Genomic DNA, 14270 nt, shown 5'->3' on the forward strand with positions numbered 1-14270 from the left:
TACCTAAGCATCATACAATGTACTGGGCATTTTCCTAGATGCCAGAGACTCTGAATTCAAGTTCGAGGCTTCGCAAGTGAGCACCAACCTTCCGTCTTTTCATACTAGTGTGAGGGTCAAGGGAGACTAGGTGAAGATGAAAGCATTCAGAAATACATAGCCCCTCATCAAGGAAGGTGCACTTAAGTATCTTTCAAAGATGTATTGAGGGAGTAGGGGGGCAGGGAGAAGAAAAAAAGGTATCTATAAAAGAACCTCTTGACAAATTAAATATTTCAAATTGTTGAAAGATAAAGTGAGGCATATTCAAAATGTTAAGAGTTTATCTGAGCAAAAATTCATTCCAGTTGGGCAGCACCGAACTCTAAGTGGTTAGGAGCGCTCTGCCCACTGGAACTGGGGGAAAGGCATAGAGAGAGAAAATGCAGAAGCAAAGTAAGGCAATTATTTGGTTGGCCACAGCTTCAAGCCTAGCTGGCTGTTTGTGATCAGTTGTGCTTAGTGTTTGATTTCAGAGCCTTGTGACATTGACAGGCTGAGATTTTGGTTTGCTTACATGGGCTGCCACAGTATCAGAGCTACTTCCGTCTAATGGGCTCTTTCTGTAATTAATTTAAAAAAATAAAAACTTAAAAAATCCAACTACATGACTTATAGGGGGTCTGTCAAATTACAAGTGGAATATGATACGGTAGGCATTTAAAAATAATCAATGGATCACCATTTCTACTCTTCATCTCTGACAAAAATCCAGTGTTACAGCAAACACAGCATTATGAACAAAAGAATGGCCTTTGATACCATACATGACATACTTTTTAGATATGAGGGATAGATAAAAATTAGGCTGTACATTAATTGCATGACTAAATATGATTTAGTCTTCACTTTGTTATATTGTCCTAAAAGAAATACACTATCAGGATTTAAAAAGCTCTTAATCACATTACATTCACTCTTTTTGGTTTAGAATATGTAGTCACCATTGTCTAGTCTAATGAACTTCCATAGAATTCCCCTATAAATTCCTGAACTACTCCTTCTCATTGTCCATTTCAATCCTAATTCTCCTCTCTCCTCTTTCCCTACTGCAAGGCTTGCAGTTCACCCTCCCACTACTATCCTGCCTAGTTTATAGTTTTCCTCTCTTCCTAGCCCCACACTTCATCCTACACACACACAGACCTCGGGCTTCTGCAATGTGTAGTGGCCAGCCTAGAATCTCTTCCAGCACCATAGCAAACAATCCCTACTCTAGCCTAATAAAACACCTGCCTGATGCAAGGATAGAATTCAGGCACTGAGTTGGGGATTAAGATTCTCCACCCACTGTCTATCCAGCGACCATACCCCCCAAGAGAGGAGGATAGGTTCATAAGCCCACTTCAAGTGTCTAATACTGTCAATCCCATGCACACAGCATCTGTGGCTCCTGTCTGCCCCCCTCAGCACTCACGTCCCAGTAGCAACCAATTTATCAGGATTCTCCCCAGAAATTCAAGGTTCCCAGGAACTGCACCTGCACAGATGGTTGAGGATGGGAAAGTCAACATACTCCATGCAGGTGGCCCTGCATCTTCAGGCAGCAAAGGTCAACTCCAGTTCTTGGCTGAATGAAATTCCACAGAGTAGAGGCACATACCTCACAAACCCAATGGAACTCTGCTTCGTCCTACCCATGTGGGCCCCAAAGTGTTAAGAAGAATGGAGAAAACAGTGTTAAATATTCAGGTACCACACTCTGCATAAAACATCCTGCCTTATACCAAATTTGTAGATCAAGTTTCCTTAAGCACATTTATGCCTCGGCACTCATTCTGTCTTCTTGCTTACTCTGAGCACCCTCTGTGCCTGTTCATGGCCTCCATATCCTGTCCCTTCAGCTCACTGGCCAATATTAATACACAGGTTTGACTGTTATTGGGGACTACCCTGGGGAACACTCTTCCCAGCCTGAATGAGCCCTAAGAACATTTGTTCCCATGCTTCCCCTCTGGAGGCCTCCACCCAGTCTACCCAGATCCTGCTCATGTTGCCAACACACTATAACACAACCTCATATATTCCTTTCAAAACCTGCCTTAGAGCTCTCCAAATTACACACTCATTCCAGAATGTTTTAGTATTTCATGGCCAACTGTCTACTTTAAAAATAGAAAATTGGCAGGAAATGACAATATCTAGTAATACAACAAAATAAGCACTATCTCTAGAAGAAGAAGTAAGACATCATCTATTACTGTTACACAATGTTCAACTCCTTAAACCATATAATCCTTCCTTTAGGGGATGGGCTGTGTTACAGAGGAGCATTTAGTTTTCTTCTGGACTGGCTAGAGACCCAGTTTATTCTTAAAGGGTCCAGCAGAAGGTCTGAGGGGTCAGGCTTAAAAAAGAAACCACCTCTTCTAACACAGTGGATTGCTTTGGTCTTTTCAGAAAGGCAGGGAGTAAGAATATCTTATAAATGAAGGAAGAACTGGATGGTATGGAAAGTACAAATCAGAGTACAAAAGAAGAATTTAAGGACTGCTGGCCTCCACAGCAAAACCTATACTGGACACACAGCATGAATTATACTAGATTCATCCATTCATTCAAACTGTTAGGCGCCAGGCATTGTATAAACTTGATCCCTGACTTGATGCAACTGCCAGTCATTTATCAGAAGGTTTTGTTTAAATGCTGGATTTCACAGGGAGTGGTTACATCATCATAAATGCTAGTTACTTTGTTCAGGGTTTTGCTGGGAATTGTTCTTAGATCCTAAGTGCACGTCACTGCATGATGAGACATCCTTCCACTTGCAGCACAGAAAAAGGGCTTCCTTTTAAAATATCATTATTTTGTATTAAAAAGAGGAGACGATTCTAGTTTCTCGAGATACATGTTTCTCACAGAATATATTTGCACAAATACACTTAATTTGCTTTCCAGAAAACAAGTTTGTTTAAAGCAGAAATAGCATTACTTTGACCATTGTTTCTTCCAAAGAAAAACAACAGCTAACCCTCCTTTTCCCTATCCTTATCTACTTCCCACCACACAAAAGAAAATGAATTCTCCTCTAAATATGTTTTTAAAATAGCTTATGTAGCACTAAAATAATTGGAGAAATAGGTTTAGGAAGCCTCACATATTGTATTAATATTTTCACTGTTTAATCAGGAAAAAAAAAAAGTTAATAATAAATGGCAGAGGGAGGAAAAGTCCATTTGAAATCACTTCTGAGCTCTGGGTGTGTCCAGTAGGGAAGTTTTACTGCTCAGTATGAAAGTCAGCTTTCTGGTTGATGCGTTGTTTAAGGTCAGGTAGTTCCTGCACTGCTACAGGAAAGTTAATTTCCTGTTCCATTTCTCCTGAACCATTTGTGCTCTTTGGCTAAATTAATGCTAGATTTTCCACTAGGAAAGAAATAGGTTTAGGGCTGAAACTATTGGAACGCTATTATACTTCCTATTGCTTGTTAAAATAACAATAAAACATCAAGAGGAAGTTCAACTGTGACCGTGCAATTTGGACTCCTGGTGGCATTCTGAAACATAACTGTGTAACTTCACATTTGTATAGCACACTACACCATAACCTTTTAATGCAAAAAGGGGTATTCCTCGTACTCACATTTCTGTTGCATAGATGCATTCTTTTCCCTCAAGTGCTAAAGGCAATGAGAGTATTTTCTTGATATTATCCTTCGGGCTGTGTTAAATTGATTGAACAAGGAGCCCATTACACCAAGGTGGCTCTAATGCTGTGGTGGCCTAGTAAGCAACCACAAATCGAAGCCTGTAAATGCCTCAAGGTTATGAAGTCAAAACCTAAGGACAGCCAATCACAGCCAGCTAGGCTTGAAGCTTTAGCCAATCGGTAATTTCCTTACTTTGTTTCTGTCTTTTCTTTATAAAAGTCTTCCCCTAAGCTGCTGCTCAGGGAGCAGTCCTAGCCACTTGCAGTTTGGGGCTGCCTGATTCTAAATTGTTTTTGCTCAAACTCTTAAAATTTTTCATGTGCCTCAGTTTCTCTTTTAACAGCTGTGGTGATGTTTATTCCTCCACCTTTTATAATCTCCATGCTTTTCAAAGCACCTGAGCTGCTGTGTCTAATTTGATCTTATGACATCTCTATAGTAGACATTTCCCTCTCTGCCATAGCTAAGCTAAATGACAACCAAAGGAGTCACTTGTCCATTGTAACTCAACTCTTCAGCATTGGAGCTGGGTTCCCATTTGTGCTTTTCTTCTTTTGCCTGGAGAGAGTGAGTAGGGCACTGCAGGATCTACCTCAACTAATGAACCTTTAACAGGTGACTCGGGAGGTTTCCAGAAGTCTACACTACCACCCCTACTTGTCTTTACCCACTTGTTCCTATGTCAAAACAAATAAGAAACACTGAGACGTTGGGGCCACCTTCCTCTTGACATCAATTGTCTTTTCTCCCCTTAGATTATTCAGTCACTGGGCTCTTTCCCCTGCCTGACTCTTCCATCCCGAATTGGCCACTTTTCCCCAAATCCTCTCTTAGATTTATCAGAATATACCTAGGGCAGCAGAGACCAGCTTCCATTTGTCAAGATCAGCTGTGAGATGTGTTATGAAAAACTGGCTAAGAAAAGAATTAAAATTTCAACATTCATAAATAACTTACACTTTATAAATCAGGGAAGATATGCTCCATTCTCACTACTTACAGTTAAACCCTTTCCTGAGTGGGAGAGGAAAGAAGGATCATGTACAGCCCTGTAAAACCAGCAGAATGTGGTTTGGACTCCTCTAGAGGTGTCAGAGAGAAAGCAAAGACCGCCAGCATAGGACACCCTGCCTTCAACATTTGCCTAAGCAAAATACAGTGAAGAAAGCTCACAGGCTAAGGGTCAAAAATACATACTACATAGGTGCATCCGTAAAATAAATATAAGCCACTTAAAGTGCTTGTTTCTGAGATCAGAGCTTAAACTCAGCTTCTCAGGGGCAGGAAGGACACCAGCATTTATTGAACACCCAGTGTGGTCAGGTACCATGCTTGGTGTTCTCACAAGTAGGCTTTAGTTGGCTCCATTTTTCCAGTGAGAAAATTGAGAGTTCAGAAATCCAGGTAAAACTTGCCTATGACCTATAGTTAGTGAATGACACAGGCAGATCTGAATCAGTGTACACCAGAGCCAATGTCTGTTCCACAACAAAGCTCTGCTCTATTAGACTTCTTATTCAATATATTTAATAGGTTTGAGGTCAGAAGGCTTGCTGTAGATAGTTGGGTCCATTCTCACCAGTGATATACCAAGTTTAGGAGCCTCCCCTTAGCAAGTTGCTCTGATGGGGATGCACTATAAGCAAACGGGGTAGGGAGTTTCTATTAAGTCTCCAAGTAAGGATTAGAGATACCAAATGATATTGTATTTTGGATCATGTGATCAGGCCCACTTCCAGATCCATGTGATCTTCTTAGTAATATTTTGGATCGTAAGTATCCTTAGCCTCCATTAGTGAATTTAATTGAACGTTGAATAAATTATGTTCATCAAGATCCTTATATATAGCAAAGACTCAGTTTATCTTATATCATTACATTCCTTTCTGTACATAAGTCAAGATGTCTAGCTTTATATTTCGAACAAATCTGTGGAGCATACAGAAACTGACAAAGTACTGTTTACCATGCACATTTCCAACTTTGGTATGGTTCTTGTTAGAGAACATAAATTCTATTTTAGAACATGAGCTCATTCTTTTAGTGAGAATGGCTCCCAAAAAAATCCCAAGTAAACCGAAGGGAAAAATGAAACCAAAACATTCCTTTCACCTCTGAAGGCCAGAGGCTCAAAGTTGGTAACAGGAAGCACTTTTGGTAATGTCAGTGTATCTAGTGGTTTCCACATAGAGGTTGATCTTATGTGAGTTCCCAATTTCATTTGAAACAAGAAACAGAATTGCTCAGAGGGAGAAGCAGCAGAAGCTATCGACACTATCTTGAGACAATCAGAGAGCATGACACCTATGAACTGATTCCTAGTACCTTAATTCATAGGAAATTTAACACACCTTGTTTAAATACAAGCTTCATCAAGACTTTGTTAAAATTTATCTAATGTAAGCAAATTTGAATTTGTTTAAAATTCCCTCACTATGAACAAGTTTTCACCCATGTGGATATTTTATTATAAAAATTTAACATCACTCTAATCACCTAGCTTAGAGAGATCCACAGGCATTAAATGTTCATTAGGCAGCCCAAGTAATTCTATGGAAGTCACATACCTGTTAATATGCTAACAACATCTCCTGAGAGCCTCCTATACATAGAATGCTGTATTTAGATTCCCATCACACAATTTTAAAATCTCCACCTTCAAATCTAGTTAAAATATAAAAACATATAAAAGGAGAAGCTGAATTTTTAGTAGAATCAATCTATTCTAAAACAGAAATTGCTTGATAGAAAGAGCAGTTAGATGATGGTGACAAAGGAGCCAAGAGAGATAGGAAGTCACCAGAAAGGCACACAGTGTGGGGAAGGATGTTCTTTTTCTTCCTATCTTTTAATAGGGTAGACACTTGACAATGATAAAGATCCCAAAGACACAAGTGAGCTAGAGAATAGGAGAGAATAGGAGAGACAGATGATAAGTAATGATGCCTATTCAATGTGGCAAAATGGCAGGATGATCAGCATTAGTTACAAGTGCAAGAAATGGTACAGGAAGGAGTTCGAGGGATACTGGTACAGGAGAAAGACAGAGTGGCGGAACCAAGAGTTTAGCAAGAAGAACAAAGAGAAGGAGAAGGAGGTCCTCTCATTTCCTGGCCTCTCCTTTAACATAGGCTTTCTCTGACCCTCAAATTCGTGGTTCATTGATCTATTCACTCACTGACTAGGTATTTATCCAGAGCTCACTATGTGCCAATACTGTTTTGGCACTGGACGTAGGCAGTAAACCAGTCACAGTCCTTGCCCATAAGGAGCTTATTTCTGTGCAGGGAGACAGACATTAAACAAACAGATATATATATACTTGTTCAGAGTCGAAAATCTTAACCTCTCTCCCCTATTCCCTAAGCAATTCATCTTTCCACATGCTCACCTATAGCATGCTGTCAATCCAGCATCTTAAACTTAAAAAAAAAAAAAAAAGATTTGTCCCAAATCAAAGACCTTGCCTACAGAGAAGCAGTCCTGACTCTAGGTAACAAATCAGCCTCCCTAAGTTTTGTTTTGATTCTAAAGGCTCACGTCACTGTGAAACAGCACCAGCCAAGAGGCTGGACGAGCAGGAGAAAAACCCACCAAGGCTTTCTGCTCAGACACCCCTCACCAAGTACAGATTATATTCACTGTAGCAATTATTTATTGCTTACCTGCATTACAAAGGCCAAATGCTAGGGTCTATAGGAACTACAGAGACGAGTAAATCCTCAAGGAGATCAGATAATAATTACTCTGATAGTTAATATTTATGGAGCATTTCTATCTGCCAGCCACACAAGTGCTTCACATGATTTATCTCACTTAACCCTCATGTTCAGCCTTGGAAGGTGGTTGATAATACATCCATTTTTATGTGTGAAAACAAAACTTAAAGATGTCAAGAAATGTGTCAAAGGTAGTAAGGTAACAAGGGCTATTAATCAGACTCGAGTTCATGTGCTGAACTATTCTGCCTTGGCAATTTTACTGCCGTTACAAAGTCCCACAAACTGGGTGGCTTAAAACAATGGAAATGTATTGTCTCACAATTCTGGAGGCCCGAAGCCTGAAATCAAGGTGTCAGCAGACCATGCTCCCTCAGAAAACTGCAGGAGACGTCTCTTCCTTGTCTCTTCCCAGCTTTGGGCAGTTTCACAGCTGTCTCTGGGGCTCCCTGGCTTGCAGCTGCGTAACCCTGATCTCTTTCCTCCCTGTCACCTGGCGCTCTCCCCATGTGTGTGCCCTCACGTGACTCTCTTTATCACACCAGTCATATCGGATTAGGGGCTCACTCTGCAGCAGTGTAACCTCACTGCACCTAACTGTATTGTCAACAAACTGTATTTCTGACTGAGGTCACACTCTGAGGTATTGGGGAGTTAGGATTTGAACATATCTTTTTCAGGGGGTGGGGGATGCAATTCAACTCATAACACCAGTCAATGGAGATATTGTATGGAAATAGAATAGAGGCAGTTAGAAAAAACACAGGTCTCCATCCAAGCCTATCATCATTATCAACTTTATGTGTTACTTCAAGAGAGACCCTTTCTTTCACTGAGCTTCATTTTCCTCACTTATAAAATAAAGACCTTAAACCTAATGATCTCTAACTTGTTTCCAGTTCTAAGATTCTCAGGTTTCTTCACTTCTAAATAATGATAATCAAAAAATAAGTTTTATTAGGGATGCTAAGCACAAGCAAGCTCTGGAGATAAGGCCTGCCACCGTGGAGGAGGTAGAATTCCATAGATTTAAGAATGCCTTAAGGATGAGCATGAAGATTTCTACAGGTATTGACTAGGGCACACTCACTGGCAGGGACTCCAGGCAGAGGTACAGATGCTGGCATCTGGAGAATAGGTATGGCCTGGCCTATGGATTACAAGTAAAGGCAGAGAGGGTGATAAAGCTGGAAAAGTATGCTGGGACGTGCTAAGAGTGGGAGGGATGGTTCCTACGAATTTAATGGGCTCAACATTACAATTACTGAAGGCTTTTCAGGAGTAACATTATTGTGCATGGTGGCTTAGAACATGCAGGTAGATTGAGGGGTAATTAGTTAGACTACTGAAATAGTCTAGGTTAGTGGCAAAGAGGACAGAGCATTGACATTGTGAAGGTAAATGCTAAGATTCTAGAATATTGATTAGTTATTATTTAGATTCATCCAGGGGATTTGGGCAAAGCTCACTTTACACCAGTCATATAGACTTGTACTAAGGTGATATTTATTAAACTTACTTAGTGTAATAAAGGACCAAACGTGCATCATGGTCTCAGAGAGACATCACAAGTGAGATCTAGAGAAGGAACTACATGTCTAAAAGCAGTATATAAACCTGGAAAACAGCCTGGGAGGCAACATGCAAGCTGAGTGGGGTTGGAACACATGCTTCCAATAAGGGTTGTTAACAGGGCAAAAATGCTCTGGCCTTTGCACAATAGAAATACAGTTAGCATTGCTGAACTGTGTACTTAAAAGCGGTGACAAGGGTAAATTTTCTACCTTACGTCTTTTACCACAAATAAAACCTTTTTTAAAATAGCAGTTAAAAAAGAAAAGGGGCAACCTGAAAAATGTAATTTGGACCTGGCCATGTAGATCAAGGAGAGGCTTACAGATCTGGTGAGGACCCAGGTCAGATGGATTTTTAGATGATGGGCAAGGTATGGAGAAAAAGCAACAAATATATAACCGTAAGTTGAGAACCTATGCTTCCAGGAGAACAGGGAACTAGGAGTCCTACTGATGGAAACAGAAAGGTCAAGGGGAGTCACTGATTTTAGCATGAACATTTGAAGAGAAAACTGTTTTGAGTTTTCATAGTTCTTACTACTCCTCGATAAAATGTAACAAGAAATTGGAGATGCAAGACTTGGGGTTTAAGAAAGAGATCCAAGCTAGAAATATACCTGATAGGTTATCTGTACAGGGGTGAAAATTAACAATATGACAAGTTGATATAATGACCAAGAGAAAGTATAAAACAAGATAATTAAAGGCCTATTAAACTAAGTTTGGGAATGTCTACTTTTAGCATCAGACAGAGGAAGTGGGCCCAGAACAAGACCCTGAGTACTTCACAAAGGTCAGAGGATAGCCCTGTTGTGTCATGGAACTTAAAAGGGGAGTTTCAAGAGTTGTTGTCCAATAGTGTAAAATGCTTTAGTGAAGAAGGCAGTGGATTGAAGATAAATCATTTGATTTGGTAGTGTAAGGGTCACCATCAAAGAAGTGTTAGTAGAAAAGATCAAATGAAAAGGATAAGAAATAGATAGGGGTGGCCAGAAAGTGCCTCCAAAGAGAACCAGCTATACTTTCTCAGAGGGGAAGGAGAGACGAGGAAGGCACATTGGGTTAGGTGGGCTGCCAGGTGCAAAGAAAGCTTATCGTTGATTTGTCAGTTATGATCAAGTTTAAGGGATGGGCCAATGGAAATGTTTGAAATGGCAATATGTTAACTAATAGTATCTTTGGAGTAGGTTCTGGAAAAGACTGAAAGATGTTGAGGAACACAAGAGGAAAGTAAAACTTGGCAAAGAAGAGGTATTTTGAAACAGCCTCCCAACTGTTCTACTTACCTTCATTTCCACCCCTCCAGTCCTTTCTGCGATATGTGTTCTGGAGTGTTCTCTCTACAGCATAAATCTATTCATGCCACTTTTTGCTAACCATTCTTCAGGAGCCCCTCTTGCCCTCAAGATAGAATCCAGACTCATTATGCCCACATTTCCTACTACACCCTGCTGAACTTGCTACCTTATCTGTTAACCCTCATGTTCCACTTCCCTCAACACATTACATGCGCATGCACACACACATATCCCACAGAGCAAATACTCTGAATCCTCCAAGTGTGTACACTATTTAATTTCTTGTTTGCATATGTGGCTTTTTCTGCTTGTAATATTTTTTTCCTTCTCTGTCCTTTCTAGCTCCTTCTCATCTTTCAAAATGTCTGAAAGTTATTTACTTGCCTGTCTCACAGTGCCTTTGATTTCTCTATCACTGGGACCTAGTACAGAGTCTGGCACATACAAACTGCTCAAAAAATTTTCACTAAATGAATGAAGAAGACGAAAGACTGAGTGACAGGGATGAGGAGGAAAAAGGGTAAAAATGAAGTGAAAATTGTTTTTTCAGTTGGAGAGGCAAGTTTGCAGTGAGAAAATTACACATTCACTTAAAGAAAGCAATGTCATTTCCCAAGAGTAAGAGCATATTTCAACAATTTCTGTAGATTTCAGAAAACAAAATTAGCATAAATACTGTATCGGACGCTAGATCACCTTGCCTCCCATACCCATCCAGAAGGCATTACTCACACCATTGCTGTGGGTATGGACACTGTTTTCACCACTTGGCCACCACTGACCTGGGAGCCCCTATGCACAGTACTGATTGGAAAGGAGGGACCACTTCACTTTTGTGCTGGCAGGACTGTACCCACTGAGGCCCCGGCTTCCCCAGTGGCTTCCCCAATAGTCCAGGAAATACCACCTGGTAGTAGCCTGGGCCCATTCTAACCAATGCAAGACAGAAGGAGAAAGACAGGGGATAAATTGCTTGCCCATCCAGCCCCTTTCCTCCAATGCCTGTTCTGAGACACAGTAGTTTAGTGCAGATTCTCTGGAGATGTCACCCATCATGCACCCATTTGTGTTGGCTCTCTCTCTTCCTTTTTTCTCCCAAATTCTGCACCGCTGGGATTGCATTATCCTATAGTCAGCATGTTAAATATTTGCCTCAGGTTCTATTTCTAGAAAACCTGGGCTAAACAAGTAATTTTTAGAAATTTTCTAATGTTAAATATACTATGCATTACTGGAAACACAACTAAATTAAAACATTCATTTTATTAAAACATAATGAAAACATTCATTTATGTGCAGTGGGTACAGTGGGATACTGGGAAGAGCAGTTGTAGAAAACAGTCACTGGCAGAAAACAGAGAGTCAAGAAGAAAAGAGAACGAATAATCAAGCAAAAAAGAGCCAGTAATTCTCCTTGTAGAGCATCAACAGAAGATAATCAGAAACACATGTCCATGGTGAGTATAACTATATACCCCAAATGGCAAAGTTTCCATTAAAGGAACATATCCTAAGAAGATTTTCTTCTGTTGTGTCTGTTTATAGTTTAATGTACTTATGTTATGAAATATTAAAGTCTTAGATTCAAAGAAAATAAATTTACTGAGTGACCTACTTCCGTGAAGACAACCGAAATAGCTGAAATTACACAGCAGTTTATCAGCCAAAATTCAAATTAATGTTGAGAGGAAACACAGAAGAAATGACAGAAGTACATCTGCTTAGCAAGGCCCTTTGGAAAGTTCAAATGGAAAAAAGAATTAAAATTTGGCCTGACAAAGAATATTTCCTCAATATGGAAAGTTGGCATATGCCATACTGTGATCTCAATCTATACTGAAAACCATTTTAGACATTGAATCAAATTCCAAATGTAAAGGTGTAAAAGGCACAGCCAATCACCCATCTTTAAATATTTGCTAATATTCTGAGTGACAGAATATTCTTCTGTTGCTAGGCTGATAAAGTACAAAAGGTCTCCGAGAAACAACAGCAATAACAAAGACTGGGAAATTCTTATTGCTTATTCACGAAAGTATGAAAACTATGATTCAAGAAATACTCTGAGTATATTTTAGCTTCTGAATGTTTATCTCTGCAGACACTACAGCTTTCACTGAAACACTTTTTCAAACATTCTCAGGTAGATTTTTTAAGTAAGATTTTGTTTTCCTTTTTTAATTTTATAAGTCTAAGCCCAACTCATACTTTCTGGAGCAGCGGTTAAAGTTTAAACATACTGCTTTTTAAGCATTTTTTGCATTTCTCAGTATTTCTTTAGGGCTGAATATCTGAAGGGTATCATGATATTTTTCCCCAGAGAAATGCAGATACACATATATGCAATATTTTGCATGAAATGCCTGGGTTTAGTAGATATCTTATACATCCAAATACCTCTGGAATCAATGAAATATAGGTCAAAATCAGCTGTTTTAAATAATTTTAAAAATCACTTGAAGATGGTTAGATACCAGTAAGGAAAGGCCCTAGTTAACATGAACATTTTGGTTTGCCAATAAAAGTAGCAGCAAAACTCCACATTTATAGATAGAAACAATGACTCTTCTATAAAATGCCTAAAAGCTATATTTTAGGTCTTGAGGCAAATCTTTGTAATCTCAATAGTTATGTTTTTAATGAACTTCATAAGTAGCTGTTTCAAGAATGTTGACCCCAAAGACATTTTTTTCTTCACTTTAGCTCTCAGAAAGAATATTTAATCTTCAAACCTGGATTACTATTTGATTCTTTTTTTGGAACACAGATCACAAGGAGACCTAATTTACATGTGATTTTAACTAACTTCCACATGATACTTTAAAGCTTCCTTTGTACCTCTAATAAAAACTGACTCCAAGCCAATGCTTGGCACAAGTTATGTTAAAAATGGGGGTACATGGCAAATGTTTGGAAATGCAATTTTCAAATCTCCTGGGCTTCTGAATTGTGATTGAGAATTTAGAGTTTTGTTTATGGTTAAAATATTTAAGACTCAACAATTTGAAAAAACCATTATGTGTTTGGCATTTTTTGTGACGGAAATTCTAGAGGGCATGTTCTACACAAGCAGCCAATAAGTTTCAGATGGTTTATAAGTAGTAGGAGATTCAAAGCTGAAATGGAATTTTCCATGATAGTCTACAAATAACACATAACATATGCCTATGTTACTGGCAAAAGCAAGAGTTACATAAAGTCAGGTAGGGATGTTAAGTCAAAAGGCTGTAAGTTAATGAACAAAAACCTTTTTGTCCAAAATTCTCAGCAAAAAATTTAGGTAAAGAACAAAACCATCTCAACTGTTTTTAAGGGAATTATATTTTTGAATGTTAGAAGTAAACAAAAAGTGACTGTCAAACTCACAGTTTACACCCATCATAAATATGATGTATTAAATAAAAAAACAAAAATGTAAATGAGTTAAGTTGAAACCAATATAAATGAAGAAAAAATACAAATTCTTCAATTACTTTAGAGCATTTAATAACTAATTCACATTACAGTTGAAGTTCCATATGAAAGTGTTTCTAGTTATATTATCTGTTGTTCTTTGTCATAAGATATTTCTTGGTCAAGATGCTTCTTGACGTTATTGATAAAATAAGTCACTCACTTAAAATTTTTCAAGTTTTCTGTGTTCTAGTATTATTGGGTATATCAGTAAGTTCTTACAGTTGTGGTTTTACAAATTGTTTCTAGAGCTTTGACTTGACTTTTATTCAGAGTGTCAGTCCTGCAGCAGGAACCAGGGGGATGATGTACCATGTCATAATGCTGGCCCTGTGACCTGCCCAGATATCTTTGAGTGGCAGTCACCTTATCTGTAAAATAATGACAATCATACCTACCTTACCTATCTCACAGGGTTATGAGTCTGAGAAGAAATGCGTAAAAGAGTTTTTGCAACAAGGTGGTAGTGGTGCTGGAGGTGTTCACAATAATGGTAGCATATTCAACAGGAAATTCTGCTCCAAACAATACCACGATC

At 39.0% G+C, this 14270-nt stretch overlaps 1 protein-coding gene across 13 annotated transcripts in view; it reads right to left on the reverse strand.

Annotated features, from left to right (window-relative positions):
• CPED1 (cadherin like and PC-esterase domain containing 1) overlaps positions 1-14270 on the reverse strand; it is a 252263-nt gene that overhangs the window by 235142 nt on the left and 2851 nt on the right. The window lies entirely within an intron of this gene.

Source organism: Manis javanica, chromosome 6 (assembly GCF_040802235.1).
Source record: "Manis javanica isolate MJ-LG chromosome 6, MJ_LKY, whole genome shotgun sequence".
Lineage (NCBI taxonomy): Eukaryota > Metazoa > Chordata > Mammalia > Pholidota > Manidae > Manis > Manis javanica.